Genomic DNA, 17,217 nt, shown 5'->3' with positions numbered 1-17,217 from the left:
AGAGGGCCCACAGTACCCGCCTCTTTGATCGGCAAAAACCCCATGAGTGAGGCCGGGGACCGGATTGCCGATAGGCAAGTTCTCCCCTGGCAGAGGGCCTGGTGAAATTGCTTGCCCGTAGGGCTCAGCTCAGCAGGGATATCGGGTAAAGCGTAAAGCCTTTTCCCGGCTTCCGGCCGCCCCCCGGAGCCTCGGGGAAGCGCTTGAATCAACAGAAGGGAAGGGGCCTAAGTCGGCAGATGCCGTACACTCGAGTGTTCCCGGGGAGCGACACCGTACCCTCGAATGAGACACGGGTGGGTGGGATCTTCCTGCCTGGACACACGGGAGTTATCCCTCTACTAACCGTAATCCTAAGTTGGTGAGCCGTGCGATGGGCGACCATCTCACACGGTTCGGAGAGCACTTGATCATGCCACTCGGGTGAACGGCCGCGTCGTGGTACGGATAAAAAACAAGCTCGCTTGATTTGCAGAGGGAAAGGCCCGGTGAAGTAACTTCCGACCCGGTGTTCGATAGTCCGACTGTAGTTATGCCAATTGTGGTGACATTCGTCAGTAGCTTGGTTCATCTCTATCCCATTTCATATATGTCCGAGGATCCGCATAGCCCCCGATTCATGTGTTACTTATCCATCCCCACCTCTTTTACGCTAATGTTGGTTACCGGAGATAACTCCATTTAATTACTTCCAGGACGGGAGGGAGCAGGTCCCGCTTTATATTTGTCGATTAATTTTTGGTTCGCATGACTTTAAGCCAATAAAGCAGCTATCAAAGCTATGCTTGTCAATTGAGTAGGTGATTCCGGATCAGCTCTCGGGATTATTGGTCGTTTTACTCCCTCTTAAGCAGTAGACTTTCCCACTACTTTCGCTTGTGCTAGTGTTTTTTCCGAACCCAATCATTATTTTATTTCTCGTAATACGGGATTTCATGCCACAACTGTTATTCGTATCTCACCCCTTGTCGGCGCTATTGGAAAATCTGCATAAATGGGATTGCATACTCGGTTACCCGACGCAACGGAGGGTCTCACTCCAGTATCCGCTTTGATTTATGCAGCTACTATGGTAACAGCAGGCGTATTTATGATAGCGAGGTGCTCCCCTTTATTCGAGTATTTACCCAATGCTTTGATTGTTATTACTTTTGTGGGAGCTACGACGTCATTCTTCGCGGCAACCACTGGAATGTTGTAAAACGATTTAAAGAGGGTCGTAGCTTATCCAACTCGTAGTCAATCAGGCTATATGATCCTTGCTCGCGGCATTCCTGATTATTCAGTTAGCGTATTTCATTTAACGAATCACGCTTTTTTTAAAGCATTACCCTCTTCGAGCGCAGGTTCAGTAATTCATGCCATGTCGGATGAGCAAGATATGCGTAGAATGGGAGGGCTCGCTTCCCCGTTACCCTCCACTTATGCCATGATGCTTATAGGCAGCTTATCCTTAATTGGATTCCCTTTCTTGACTGGATTTTATTCTAAAGATGCGATTTCGGAGCCTGCTTATACCAAAGTGCGACTTGAGGGACATGAGACAATGTGTATAGCCCTCCTATAAGAGAAAGGGGCTATATCGCCATCCCAGCCTGGCGGGAGGCTCCTACCTCACCATGCGTTCCCTTGGGGAGGGTGTGAAGCATGGAAAACAATGCGGAGAATGTACAATGCAACATAGAACCCGCTAAGAGAAGCGAGACTACTCTTTTTGATCAACCACAGTGAACTGTGCGACGACGCTTCGTAGAAGCGGCCTAGCACCTACGAGCTGTAATTGAGTAGGCCCCTGTAGGGATGTGATTTGGGACACGACGTTTGGTTGCGTGCCCCGATCGGCAAATGATCACCGGAGTATAGCACAGGATCGCTTTTCCTTGTAATAAAGTCAACATGTCGACAAGGTAAACCCAATGGGCTCCCCTCGGGAGGTCTGGTCGTGAGATCAGATACCGTCCAGTGGGCAGAAGACGATCCGAAAAGCTTTGGCTCACCTTCAAACAAACAAAGGTAAGATAGGCGACAATTTGCCGACCAGTGTGCTGACTCGAATCCTGGATGACGAAACGCTGTTACCGGGCCACTTCTATTGACCACACGGGAGTAGAAGCGGTCGGGACCGCGAGCGGTACTAAGTGAATATGAGTCAATCGCGAAGTTGCGACGAGGGAAGGGAAAGAATTTTCCTTTCGTGCCCCAAAAGAAAAGGAGAGAGAAGTATTACAAACCAACTGGGGGAGAGCAAATTGGAAACGGGCAAATACGCAACTTGCGGAGTGATAGCAGAACACGTAGTGGGTCCATCGGTGACCTGCTGAGGCCGGCCCAGCCGTCACTCTTCTTCGCCGCTTGAGCCGTATGCGAGGAAACTTGCACGTGCGGTTCTTTGAGGGGGGAAAGCTTGAAAGAGCCTATCCATCCCGATTATACCATTAGTGGTAACTTTGCTTTCTGGTCGGGAAGCGTCTCTGTCTTCTTTACTCCCTATCACTCTTCTCGTTTACTTTTCTTAACATTTCTAGCACCAACTAATTCATTCAAGCGAGACATCTTACGATGCCATGATGCGCCCATTCTTATGGCCATCCCCTTAATCCTCCTGGCTTTCGGAAGCATTTTCGTAGGATACTTGGCCAAAGTGTGACCTGTTAGCCCATAAGTCAGTCCCGTGACGAAGCGGCTGTTGCTCACCCAGCACGATCTGAGCAAGGTGAACAATAATTGAGGATTGGGTGCGAGCGAAACTCCCGCCAGTGGCTGAGATGTTCAGTCGACTCTCTTCCCTTTGTAGGAGGTCTGGCAGCCTCTGAGTCACGGGTAAGCAAAAAGGAAGGGAGGAAAGAGGCCCCGGTGAACCTTCATGAGTGAACAAGTGTAAGCTTTGCCGCCCGACAGTATCCAGTACTGACCACACTGAGGGACAGGCCCAGTGAGCGAAGGGCAAGAACGAAGGGTACAAGCAGTGTCAGTTTCTGGCCTTGCACCGAACATCCAATGGACCATGGACTAAGAAACGGCCACTGCATGAAAAGACTATGTCCGGGAGACCGCCCCACGAGGTACATCTTGCGCCTACGGGCCGCTATAACTATCCAATACACTCGAAACTGGAGTACCCCGGTAGGGTTCCCTTGCGGTGGGCCGCCGAGCTACAAGCCCTACGGGAGCAGGATTCTCTGAAAAGCGAAGGCCCTGACGAATAAAGGCTAGGGATATGCCCACTTGGAGACTTAGGATCTCGATGGTCAATGGAAAGGGAAATGGATTAGAAGTAAGTTCTACATAGATAATACCTGAACAATACCTTGGTGGGAACAAATCCCCTAGCCTAAGACTGAGGCAGTTGTAGACCCCAACCCGGAATTTGCCAACAAGCTTCTTGCCCCAACGAACGATATGGACAGGATGCGTGTTCTCCAATCTAGGCGACTCGTACAAGATATACACGCAAGACTCTAGTGAGACGAGTCACACGGGGTAACCGAGGGAAAAACACCCCAGACCTCGACAATAGGGTGAGTGGTGACCTTAGGGCCGCAAGGGATAGAGACGGCGGGCGGGGGGAGGTCTCCTGTTGGGTGGAAGGGCTACAGCACTCATTTGTTAAATATGGATACCAAAGCCCGAGAAAGAGGAAAGCGACCGCTTCGCGCCTTCAGCCTTCATTCGTTTCGCCAACCACTAAACTAACAAGTGGGGGTGAGGTGAACCCCGCGGAGTTGACCACACGAATGAAGGTTCAATGGGAACTTAGCGAGTCCCCGAGAACACATCACATAAAGGGGGGTTACCCGGGGAACCGGAGAGGGCCCTGAAGGTTCCTTTGCTCGTAAAGCCGACAAAGTGACTTCCAACAAAGAATACTCGACAACGGGGAGACTCGTAGGGCCGAAGGCCCCCCTACGGGGCTATGAAAGCTGGGAAAAGCTACACAACCCCTTCTTTCTTTTTACTTTCTTTTTCTAGTTGAAAAGGAATCTAACCTAGCCAGACCGAATAGTTGAATGGCTGGCTAGGAGTACATAGAGGTGGGACAGAAACCCAATAAAACGTAAAGCGTTTTTTTTCTTCTCCAGGATCAACAAAACTACAAACAACAAAGAAAAAGCTTTACAAACAAAGGCCGGAGGCCGAAGTGGCCCCAGCCCAAACGAAAATTGTTTAGGTAATCTATATCTAGGTATACATATATATAGAGATTGCCTTACATATCCATATAGAATCGTTTGAAGAAACAAAGACTTGACGAGGGGTGTTCATGTGCAGCAACCTTAACTCCTATACAGGCACTGCCATACCGAAAACACAGAATTCTTCGAACCTTCGTTCGTAAAGCCAACGAAGATCTTCGATCCTGGGAGAAGCCGTATGAGGCGGAAGCTTCACGTACGGTTTTGAAGCCGAGCCTTTCCAGCAGCAATGGGGCGGCTTAGGGACCGATATGATGATTGGTTTAGGCACCAATTTTTGGGCCAATTCCCTTTCAATGCTACCCAAAAATGAGATTCTTGCCGAATCTGAGTTTGCTACTCCAATCACTATCAAACTAGTACCTATTACGTTTAGCATCTTAGGGGCTTTTACGGCGTATAATGCAAATCTTTTCGCGAACGAATTCCTTTTCGCTTTTGGAACCAGTACTTTCGGTAATGGACTTTATTGCTTTCTGAATAAGCGCCGGTTCTTTGACAAAGTTTTCAATGACTTTCTAGTGAGATCGTTTTTGCATTTCGGATACGAAGTCTCATTCAAAGCCTTAGACAAGGGTGCTATTGAGATCTCAGGTCCTTACGGGATTTCGTACACATTCCGGAAATTGGCCAAGCAAATAAGTCAACTTTAAAGTGGATTTGTTGTGCGAAGAGTACGTCACGACCCGTTGGCCCCAAGCTCCGTGGTGGGTAAACGGTAAACTCGACTCTACGAACCCAAGAAGCGACAGTAGGGGCGTAAAGACCGGAGTTGGTGTAGTGCCAGCAAGAACGTGAGTTAATGAGTCCCGGTACAGGGTTCCTTTTGTCCACAAGGCATGTCGAAATGAATAAAGGCATGGTGGGCGTATCTAACGAAGGTCGCGGTATGCCAGGTTTCGCTAAAGCAGGGAAAATCGCAGCCCTCTGCCTTTCCTCGAGAATATATAGCTACGCCTAGTAACTACACGTACGGTTAAGAGTCTAGGGAGCGAAATAGCTAGAGCACGGGAAAATAACGATCTCAGCAAGAGCCATACGTAACGACTACTAGTGCCGGCTCTGGGATCTCCTGTAAACCCCCATACGGTATATGGCGGATATTAGGGGAAGCAGTGATGGGGACTACCTCGAAAGTGCTGCAGAGAGCCGGATGAGGGGAGACCTTCACGTCCGGTTCGGAGGGCGGTGGTATCTCGACCCTACTATCACTATGCTTTCGTTATGTTACTTGGATTAACTATATTCGTGACCTCTTTTGGTACGTGGGATTTTCTACTTTTCCGGGTGGACAATTGATTGTATCTCACTTTCATAGTTCGTAGTTTCTTCCTATAGAACTCTTCAGTACAAACCAACGCTGGGGGAAGGTCCGACCCCTCCCCTTTATATCTTTGAAAACAACACTTTGTGTTTCGATTTCTCTTCCATATGGATAAGGGCTCCCCCGCTACTAGAAAAGGAGGGTGTAGCTTGCTATACCTCCCGTCATGTCAGTCCCCATGAACTATCCTTCAGTCCTCATGAACTGTCCAATAATGCCATATTCGTCCCGTAGAAAGAATCGAGAGGACATTAGAAATACTTTTAGCCTGTTCTTCTTCTGTAGCACTAGAAGTTTCCGTATTAGACGTCGGCTTCTCGTTTGTTTCCGGAATGTAATTATCTTCATCGCCATCTTTTGCAATCAAAGTTTCCACAATTCCATTTTCGGGTGCACGGGATCTCGTATCTCGTAGTGAAGAATACCAGGTGCACTAGGAGCTTCCACATCTCGTCATTGCCAAATCAGATGGGGTCGAATCCGGCTTGCGCAGGGACAAACTGCCACTAATATAGAATAGGAGAGAGAAACAATAAAACCATGCTACTCCTTGATGTTTTTCCGGGCATGGCTTCAGTCTCTGCTGTTACGGTCATACGTGCTAAAAACTCCGTCCATTCCGTTCTCTTTTTCATCCCCGTTTCCCGCAATACTTCAGGTTTACTTCCCTTGTTAGGTCCCGACTTCTCCGCTATGATCCTCTCAGTGGTTTATATAGGCGCGATTGCTGTGTCACTTTCATTTGTAGTGATGATGCCAGATACCAAAATAGCGGAAATCCACGAGAATGTATTGCGCTACTTACCAGTAGGTGGTACTATTGGACTGATTTCCTGGTCGGAAATCTTTGTCATTCTAGACAATGATTACATTCCAATACTACCAACCAATTTGAATACAACCTATCTGAGATATACGGTTTATGCTGAAAGAATACAAAGTTGGACTAATTTGGAAACATTAGGCAATTTACTTTATACCAACTATCCGGTTCCGTTCCCGGTGTCTAGTTCAATTTTATTAGTAGCCATGATCGGGGCTATAGTACCAACTATGCATAAAACTACTAAGGTCAAGAGACAGGATGTGTTCCAGCAGAATGCTATAGATTTTCGGAGGACCATCGGAAAGATACGCGAGAATAAGCAAATACAAAGTCTTGCTGCCAAAGGCTGCTGCCAAAGCCTCATTTTTTCCGGTCTCCACCATAACTTCCATGGGTACTGGTTTAGTCTCCGCACCAACTTTCATAGATATCGGGGGCCAATACCCGAATGTTCATAGCGTGCCACCCCATCTGATAAATATGTTTTACTCAATAGCGGGTTTGGAAAGAAGGACTCATCAAGTATGCTACGTGTCATTGATAGCACTATCGGATAGTTCATGGGGACTGACATGACAGGGGGGTAGAGCACGCATTAAGCAAATCTAGTATTTGTAACTGCGAGTTTGATAGAATACCACCTTCCATATCGGTTTGGATTCCATGTCGGTTGCAACTTCTTCATTACTAATTTATTCAAGGGGCTAGACGTCATATCCAGGGGCCTGTCAAGCGACATTATTTCATTGACTACTTTTTCCGGGGAGAGTCAGGGTATGTTCTGTGATGTGAAGCCTGTAGACATGGAGAATCGGGATTTGGGTAATGAAGCGGTAGAGCAACGTAAAATCGAGGAAGAACTGAAAGCAGAACGCTCAGCGCACGGGAAACTCAAGGAAGAACTGCAAACCGAACGCTTGGCACGTAAGATGCTCGAAGAGAAGTTTAAGGCGCTAGAACAGATGGTGCAATCCCTCTCCAATCGTTTCAGGGAAGCTGACAAATCCTCGCAGCAGGCGGAGGGCAGTGAGGTTGCAGCCACGGGCATTCGGTCTTCGGAAACCGAATCCAATCGACAAACGGGACCGGACGAACTGTCCAATAATCAGAGCGGGGCCTTGGCTACGGAATACGAGAAACAGCGTACGACACAGTGCAAGGAGCTGCCAGTCGAGCCTGATATCGACCCAGAGGCACAGGCCAACGGGGATGAACCCGGAAGAAAAAGCTTCTGGGATTTAAAGAGATGAAAGACCGTCTCTCCGGACGATATGAACTCGGGGAAATGGTCAAATTGAACACTAAGGATTTATTTATTTTTGTTTTTTAAATGTGTTGAATTGAAAAAAATTGAGTAAATAGATCGTTTTTTTCTGTCCCGCCCGCTCCGCGTCGTTCTCCGCTTGTGAAAAAGCATCGGTATATCGGTCATTACATGACCTTGATCGCTACGCTTGATTAGATACATATTTTCTGAGATAGATGCTGGGATAAAGCGCAAAGCTCTTTCTCAGCTTCCGCTCCTACTCGTGCTGGGAAAGTGCCATGTTATTTGGTTGGTGAGAGGCGCCGGCTACAGACAGAAAGATTTCGGTACTGGCCCCCTATAGTGGATAAGACACAGATTGTACCTTTTCTTTTAGTCACTCATTCTCTTTTCGACCAATATGTTATTTAATCTCAGTCGAGCTACGCTGAATCTTATCTTTGCCAAAGGATCCGGGCTATTGGCCTTCTCAAAACTTTCCCTATATTGAATCAATGCTTTCTTCAACAGTAAGTCTTTCTTCGACCAGCCCGAAACCTTCTTGTCTTTGTTATCAACATTCACATTCAATACATCCATATTCACCGCATAATCGTATTCGAGCCGAGAATTCTTGAGCATCTCTTCTAGACTCGTTACAACCAGCGTGCGATCGATCAGAACTTCATTACCCGTTAAAATACCTGCCGTGTCATCCGGATCTCTGGAATAGAATCTTCTAGGGCTTAAATTTGGATAAAACGCATTCAGATTCGTCGAAGTAACGTGTTTAATCAAATTAGGTATGAGCATTGTCTCTTTCATCTTGTTTTGTGGTTAAAGCATGCGTGCGGCCCTGTTCATCATGCATCTGCTTCCTTGGAGATGCGCGTACCATGTAATTAGAATTGTCGTCGTCGTCAACCCTCCTAAGACGGGGGGGACGCTGGGTGACTAGAAAAAGAAGTCTTTCTCGTCACCCGTCCTAATCTTGCTTTTTACTTCTGCTGTTACTAATCAATATAATTGGAACATTTACTTTCTTCTCAAAAACCCTTCCATACTTGCTATCTAATGATGTCTTCTGACCATCCAGAAGGATATTCATCAGATCCAAATCTATTTCATAACCGGATAATTCGTCAATAACCCACAGATCATAGGCTTTATCTGCCCCCGTGAAATCCTTATGTCGTCGAGGCACAAAATAGACATTGAGAAACTCGCTCAATGCTTGAACAAAATTCGTTTTGTTCGTATTAGGACATCCAAGAATAAATAGCTGCCTTTGACGCAAGTGTCGTGCTCGACACAGGTTGTAAGTCAACCACTTAACGGCATGCCAGCGCTCTTTTCAATCTTCTTCGTTGTACACTTTACTCCCTTTTTCTTTCACAAAGGTTGTCAACCGCTCGAAGAAAGACGAGCTCTCTTTAAACGCTTGCAGATCCGAGAACGTATTTCGTACAGAGCTATAACTCGATAGGCATTTCTTTACTAAATTATCATCTTCCATCACTTCTTGCCAGGAGTTTTTAGTACGTAATAGCTTCACTAGATCGGGACCCCGGCGTTTACCTTCGGCAGATTTAGCACGGTCTTTTATTAACTCTAGGGATTCTTCCCCCCAGACTGTAGGATTTTGGTCTTCCTTCAACAAATAGCGTAAAATCGTATTCCAGCCTTTATGGAAACTTACGTTGCACTGGTGACCTTCAAATTCTGAAAACAATTTGCGTATAATTTGGCAAGCCGTGTATTTGCTCGCGTTTTCATTCCAAATACCCACATGATAATGGACACCACCTAATGAGCTATGGCTCTCCCTGCTAATAACGATACTCCTGCAAATAAATGTCTCTACCTTTAGTGATATCACTAATTCTGCCGATAATTTCTTACGCTCTAAGGTCTTTTCCGCATGGTTACCAAAATGTATTGGCGAACACTGCTTCTTGAAAGGTGGCGGGCTTTTACATGAAACACACGTGATTGTGAAAGTAAATAGAAGCAATGAATAGACCCTATATACTGCAAAAACAGACCATTTACCGCAGACGATTTGGAAAAAATCCTTAGCTTAGGATCGTCAGAGCTGTTTTTACAATTTCCAACGGGAGATTAAATGGGAACCACGCGAGACATTTAGAACAGACGATTCGCCGTTACCAGGGTTAGCGGCGAATCGTCTAAAAGGAACAGAAACACAACCATCACCATTGCCATTAATCCAACCATCATCATTGCCATTAATCCAACCATCAACACTACCGTAGTTCTTCTTATCGCGCACGCTATAGCCAATACTACTCAACAATTTGCTAGGATCTACAGATCGAGGCCTATGGAAGATACGAGGATTATTAGTGTTAGTCTGCGTATCGTCATCAATTTTTGTCTGTGTCTCACAAGGGTTGCCAGTGGTACTCTCAGTCTCCGCATAATAATAACTGTCCTGGACCTGGTTCTCACCAGCTCTATAATGATCCGCCAAAACTCTCCGATAATTACTTTAGCAACTCGGACATATGGAATTCACTTAAGACTAATGAGGCCACCGCCAATGATGACAAGGATGAGATAGAGGATTACGATGCTGACAGCACTATTGATAATAGCATTCCCGAGGTTAGATACGACCCCGACCACAATTACACGGATGTTCACTGCAACGACGAGGCCGACCCTGGTACGCCCCTCCCCGCCGATGTCGGTAATGACTATGATTTCCTACAGGACTACAACGATGATACTACCACTAAGGTTGATAAGCCTTGCTGTATTCACGATACCTGCTCTAAGGCGGAGGATAATAAACCGTTCGATACTGATTTCTCACATGCCTACTTGGATGATACTAGCTCTAAGCCTAGCTGTACTCACGAAGCCCCCCCTAAGCGCGATAAGCTGATCGATGTTCTCGGTAGTCTCTTCGACCAAAGAACCGATATAAGCGTGAAGATAGAGGGCGATAACACTGCCCTTGATTCCGTAGTTTTTAGTTTAGGATCGCAGTCTCGGCTCTCGGGAACTGCACCGATAGATATCTAGGGATGGAAATCCTCGATATCACCTCTTGTAAAGGTGAAATCGAAACTAAAGGCTCGTAACCTCTCATTAAAGGCCTTGCGCTCTTGTTCAAAGGCCGAGCGCTCTCGATAAATGTCCATACGCTGCTTTTCGCATTGCGCCTGGAAGGCCCAACGCTCATCATCTAAGGCTGGCTTTTCGCGTTCTTCTTTCAAGGCCTGTATCTCTTGTTCCAAGGCCCGTATTCGCTCAGAGGCATTCTCACGCTCTTGCTCCAAGGACTTTCGGTATTTCTCACGCTCTTCCTCCAATACCTGTGCAATACGCTCTCGTAGCATATTGTCGATCGTTTTCCGAACGGCAGGGCTAATCTCGCCTTCCAGGTCCATCCGACCTTGTGCACTTGCACAGGGCTTGTCTTCCGGTGGAGTCAAGAGAGTGGGTTGTTGAGGGCTGGAAGGGGCTTGGCTCGTTACTGACGAACCGGGGGTTTTCTCTAAAGAGACGGGTATCGACGGCTTGTCCGGTCTCGTCACTGACTTTTCAGAGACCTTCAAGGGTGCGGTGTCCACCCATCTACCGGGAAGGACGGAAAGATCTATATTCTTTTTTCTGTCAGACAGTTGCAGAACCAGAACCAGAATCAGATGTTGCAGTACCCAAAGAACCTTACAATGAATCAGATGTTGCAGTACCCAAAGAACCTGAATCAAATGTTGCAGTACCCGAACAAGCCTGGTACCTGTCATCTTGGGTCATCATTGCCTTGGGGTTTGTGACGGGTGTATGTCTGGCTTACTTGTTACACAGGCATGATAGTGGTAGTAATGGAAATGGTAACGGAAATGATAGCGGGATCGGTAACGGAGGTAATAACGGGATTGGTAATGAGAGTAATAGCGGTGGTGATAGCCGGGATTGGCAGTTCTTTGCCCGGTGTACTTCATCAGATTGTCGATGTCATTAGCAATGACATAAGCAGTAACAAGAGTCCTGAGATTTTACCTGTCGATATCGGTAACGAAAGGATACCATTCGAGGATTTAGACAGATTTAGCTTCAAATTATGGATAATTCAGTGGGTCAGTTTGATATGTGGTCGCGTATTGGCCAATCGATACCGACAAGTAGAGGATGGGGGAAGACAAGTAGAGGATATGGGAGGACAAGTAGAGGATATGGGAGGACAAGTAGAGGATAGGAGAGCTCAGATGGAGACAGGAACTCAGATCGAGACGGGAACTCAGATCGAGACGGGAACTCAGATCGAGATGGGGGCTCAGACAAATGGAGTAGAGCTAGTGCACATGGGAACTCAGACCTCGCAAGTGCATGCGGAAACTCAGATCGAGGTAGGAACTCAGACTGAGATGAATATTCTGATCGAGCAAATGTATTTGAGCGATAACCCGGAAATAAGAACAGATATTCACAACTTCGCTAGTACGATTATGGGGGTGTTTTCACATTCCGGCTCATTCGATTACGAACAATTCATCCTATTAACCTTATGTATATATAGTTTATTACTGCCTGTGATCGCGAACGATGGCGTGCCCTACTTATTGAACATGCTTCGTTCATTAACTGAAAGCATGATTCCACCAGCAACTTCTCCAGAGACCTATTCAGAATTGTCATCTTCGACGTCAGCGTCGAGTATCGCATCGATTAGTCAATACGTGAGTATTCATGATTGTGCCGCTTATGACCATACAGATAGTAGTAGTGTCGAATCACCAACACGTCTCAACCTGGGAATACCACAGGATAATCCGGAGATTACGCCTAACGAGGAGAGCTTGCCTAACGATGATATCACGCCTCTCGAGGAGAGCTTGCCTAACGATGATATTACGAATATTCTTAGGAGAACCCTTATGTTTTCATAAGGCTCCGACCTTCGAATCCCGAATGGTACAAAGAACAGATAATACGGACACAAGAAAGTAATTAAGATGAGACGAATGATGATTAACTGTATATGGATTAGAGCTCCACCTACTTAAAAGTAGGCCTCTTATCAGCAATAGCACCAGGGCTACTATTAGAGATAGAGAGGTTCAAATCCTCTTCGCTGAATTCAATAAAACCAAAAAGGAGGGGGGATTCATTAAGCCCCCATCCCGAAGTGCTGTAGGCTTGGGCCAGCATGCACCTATCCATTCTTTCTGCACAGTCAAAGGGATCTATGGGTATTCTTCCTTTCACCCGTACAAGTTACTTTCCATCCTATTTCTTGGGTTCCTATTCGTGCTTTGAGTAGTTTCGTCTATCCGCCTCTCCAGACACAGTATCTTAAGTACCGATGATGGTGACCACATCTGCTGGCATGTGATTTTTGAACGTAAAGTCGAGTCCTTGTAAATAGGCGGAGCCAGGTGCTCTTATTTTACAACGATAGGGACGATTGGTTCCATTACTGACTGGGAACACACCAGATTCTCCTTTAGGTGCTTCAGCTGCGGTATGGATAGAAAGAGCTGGTACAAAAAACCCTTCTGTATAAGGTTTGAAATGGTGAATTGGAGATTCCATGGATTGTTTCATTTAAGGTCATGATGAAGGACATGGCTTACGATCATCGGCTTTAATCGTGCCGCTGAGCATTTAATTGAGACGTTGTACAATGATTCAAATACTTTATCACGTCTCTTCAATACGAATACAATAACGATCGTAGCAATCTCCCCTGGTACCCACTGGTACGTCGGAATCCGATTAGTCATGAACATCGTGAGGTGCTGCTTTTCGCAAATCCCAGCATACTCCCGGTTGGGATAGGTAGGCCCCTTCGTCGGGCTTTCCCCCCCTGGGAACCGTACGTGAAAGTTTCCCTTCATACGGCTCGAATGCATTCCCAGAGGCCCGCCCCTGTAACGCGTCTGCAGGCGCTTGGGGATGAAGGGCATTCCTGGTTCATGCGTGAGCGTCCATAGCACCAGATTTTGGATTGATTGGCGGGGATCCGGCTCATTTTCCGCCAGCACAAACAGCAAAAAGATTTTTGCTTGCCTCAGGCCACTTACCGCGTGGCCCGCAGCGGAGAGCAACCGTGACCAGTGGAGTCGGAACGCGCGCTACATCCGCAGCAAAAGGGATGTAGTTCCGACGCGTAGGTTGAGGGCTCGTGCTAGGCTGGCCAGGACTAGTTACTAGTCCGCGGAGCCTGTAGGAATTTCTTTCCAGATCTCCATACTTCCGTACCGTCACAATTTTACGAAAGGCAGGTTGTTCACCTTAGAGCGCTGCTTCGCCCGATTAAACTCTGTGCTTAAAGCCTTTATGCCTCCCTCTTTGCTTTAATCGATTTGTGCCACTTTACCCAAGTGGGCCACCCTTCAATTCAATTCGATTCAAAAGGTGCGGGTCACGTACTCTTATCCGAGCAGGCTCGGCCCTTGCTTTTCGGGTCTTTCTCCACCCATACCTCGTTACATGCCTAGCCCTTACGGACGCACAGATGAATATGGGCTTACCATGTTCCATCAATGGCATCTAACCTATGCCGATTTCGGCGGACTGTGCTCTACCCCGGTGAACCCATGCGGTTTCGACGTGCCCAGAGGCCAAAGGCGAATCCGTTCACGGTCCGTCAGACTAACCAGTCGAAGGTGGCCCTAGCCTTGCCTCGGTCATGCTTTACTGGGCTTATACACATTTGCTTACGCTGCCCCCTCTTTAGCTCACCCTAGCCCCCATCTTGAGGGACGTTGTCCTCAAGGCTTCACACCAAGTCTTTACAGTCAAAGCGTGCTTGAGCAGGGTCAGGCAGAACCGTTGCCCGATGGGAACCTCCCCCATATTGCTATCGATGTCTTCATGTCGCACAGCCTCTTAACATTACACCACTGAATCCCCGATCCAAAGCTTACTATGCAGTGACGGTACCGATATCCACTAATCGTTATTTCCAGATACGGTTGTTGGTTGGCGTTTCCTCCGATTCGTCAATACGAGAAGCAAATTATTGTGTGAATGGAAAAGTGTCTCCACTCAAGCCCAGAGGCAGATCTTATGCCACTCCACCTGGTCATATATAACTGGCATGCATCCTAGCTCCCGAGACCCTTTCATAGGATTCCAAAGGTTTTTCTCGCTCTTCAAAAGCCCACGGAGACAGAGTTGATGCTCCCACATCCATGGCATAAATAGTTAAAGCAGGTAAATGATTTGGGATTCGAGTTGTTTCACGAAATAACACTCATATATATTGAGCTCATAACGGTACCTCGCAATTGCAAGGTCTCTCTACAGCTGAAGGATAAGCGTGTTCTTAGGCCATCATGGGAACGTAGATAGGGTTGAAAGTTACTCGATGCCAGCTGCTGCTGTGTCGCACACGTTCGCTCGCGTCACATACACAAGTGCTCTCTGAACCGTGCGGGATGGTCACCCATCACACGGCTCTCCAACTTGAGTTACCTTAAAAAAAAGGGGTTAAATTCTGGCGTTATCATGGTTTAGTTTCCGCCTCGCCGAAGAACTCCCATCCATGAGCATTTAGGTGACATCAGGACTAGAGCCTTCGTTTGTGAAGTCAACGGAGCAGCGAACGTGGGTCGAAGGCCCGAAGGGCTAGGGAGAGTGCGGGGCGCGGCAAGCGCTCCTTTACCTCGCAAACAGAATTAGGGGATAAAGCGCTGAGTCGTGCTCTGGCCAGGACGGAAGGACCCTGGAAGTCGTGCATTCTGGCAACATCTTCGAAGGGTTGACTGGCCAATTCCCTATCTGGGTGTTCTGACTGGCACAAACTCTGCCCGGCACTGCTCAAGTGTGCGGCGTCGGTCTGTCCGCCGATTTAGGCCCCTTCCCTTCTGCGACACTAGCAGCACCCTATGCTTACACGGTTCCCGAAGCGGAAGGTAGGCAGGTACTACGAGCCCTCTGTCCCACACATCTATCCGGAAGTGTGGTTCACCGGTTTCACCGAATGCTCCTATCTCTCGGCAAAGGTCGTGTGAGTGTGCAGTTACGCTTCAGATGTTTGCTATACCCATATCGAATCCCAGTTTCCCTTATCCCCGGTGCACTCGCTTTGGATCTTCAACACACAAGGAGAGACGCGGTAGGGAGAAAGCCCTAGCTGCCCAACACGTCCGGCTGATCGTTCCGCTGGCATCTCGCATTCACGATACTCCCCATTCAACTGCCACTTAAGGGTGTAGTTGGAGATACGCCAAGAGTTGGCTATTCCCGGTTATCTCCTTTTACGACATGCTGTTGCCGTCGTCATATCCTATACGTCGATTAGTAATACCCGCTCCTAGTGGGTTTTTGCAGTACCCACCTCCAAGGAGGACTTCATTCGGTGACTTCACGGTCGCCCTCCAAACGATCAGAATGAGGTAAAGCTTAGAGATACGTTTTATACTCGATTAATTTTTCCGTGCCCCTAGTTGGGTAGGCGCCGGTCCTTCGTTGGCCGGATCCCCCCAACGGAACCGTACGTGCAAGTCTCCCCGCATACGGCTCGCGCCATTTCTTACGGGGCGGCCCGGCATTCATTCGCTGGTGAAACGTATCTCGTTTGGTAGCTTATGTGCGTACGATTGCTGCCCCTTTGTTTCGTAACTCCCTTCCAGGGTCCCCCCGTTAAAGAGGATACTTTCCCCCGGAGGGAGGAGGAAAGCAAATTATCCTCCCTGTAGGCAGCGCCGTCTGTCGTACCGTAAACCCGCCAAGGCCCTGGCCTCGGGCCCGGCCCGTAGGTCTAGCCGCGGTAAGGCCGGCTCCTCATTCTCACTCCTTTCTCCAGCTTGAACAGAAGAAATCGGCCTCTCCATTCCCGTCAAATGACCCGGCCTTCCCGGCTCGACCGCTTGCCTGGTTACGCTTCCGTAGCTTCGTCGGTTCCCGTCCCGGGTTGCTTTTCTTGTACGCTTTCGGTTCAGCTAGCGGGCCTACCACGCCTCGCGCCTGCGTCTTTGCCAGACAGTATTTGCCAGTAGTGCCATCCCACCCGACCTGAGGATTTGGTCTGTCCCTTGCGGTTAGCCTACCCATCCCAACATGAAACAAGTGTAGGTTGAAACGGAACCCCGGGCCGGTTACACGTTCCACTGTGCCGAAATGCGGAGGGTGCTGGTCGTGATAGTCACCCCGCGGGGTATGCGCGTGCGCTCTTGACGGGCACTCCAGGACCCGCCAACGCGTTCTTGTTTCCGAGAAACCCCGGTGGTTGGCTCGTGAGATAACCAAAGGAAGTAGAGGACTAAGGTTCTCCCTATCATTTATGCTGACCTCTGATATAGATAACGAGGCCACCTTCACGACCTTCTCCCTTCCTTCCCTTAGGCGGTTCGCCCCACTTGAGTTGCTCGACAAACCGACTCGGTGCTTACGACGCGGAAGTTGCCTTCACGCGCCACCCGTGCCAGGGAACAAGCGGAGCATCGCTAACGGCGTGGGATATGCCGACTCGGCGCCAGCAGCTTCATGCCGCACTGGAGTAATCCAATATGCGGTTCCGCACGTTCTACCGCTTCTCCATTCGTTTCCGATACTGATCGTGAAACACCATGAGCAGCAAGGTGTTAAGGTCCAGGATTCGAAGTGAAATTCTTGATTTGCCTGTTAGACGCCGTATTGAACCATT

At 48.1% G+C, this 17,217-nt stretch overlaps 1 pseudogene; it reads left to right on the top strand.

The window, feature by feature from the left end:
* Positions 1-14,819: 14,819 nt before the first annotated feature.
* On the top strand, positions 14,820-15,966 carry LOC147602491 (uncharacterized; annotated as a pseudogene).
* Positions 15,967-17,217: the final 1,251 nt, after the last annotated feature.

Source organism: Cibotium barometz, unplaced genomic scaffold (assembly GCF_041138505.1).
Source record: "Cibotium barometz isolate CiBa-2024 unplaced genomic scaffold, ASM4113850v1 ctg539, whole genome shotgun sequence".
Lineage (NCBI taxonomy): Eukaryota > Viridiplantae > Streptophyta > Polypodiopsida > Cyatheales > Cibotiaceae > Cibotium > Cibotium barometz.
The sequence above is the reverse complement of the archived record's forward strand: the minus strand, read 5'-3'. Positions and strand labels throughout refer to the sequence as shown.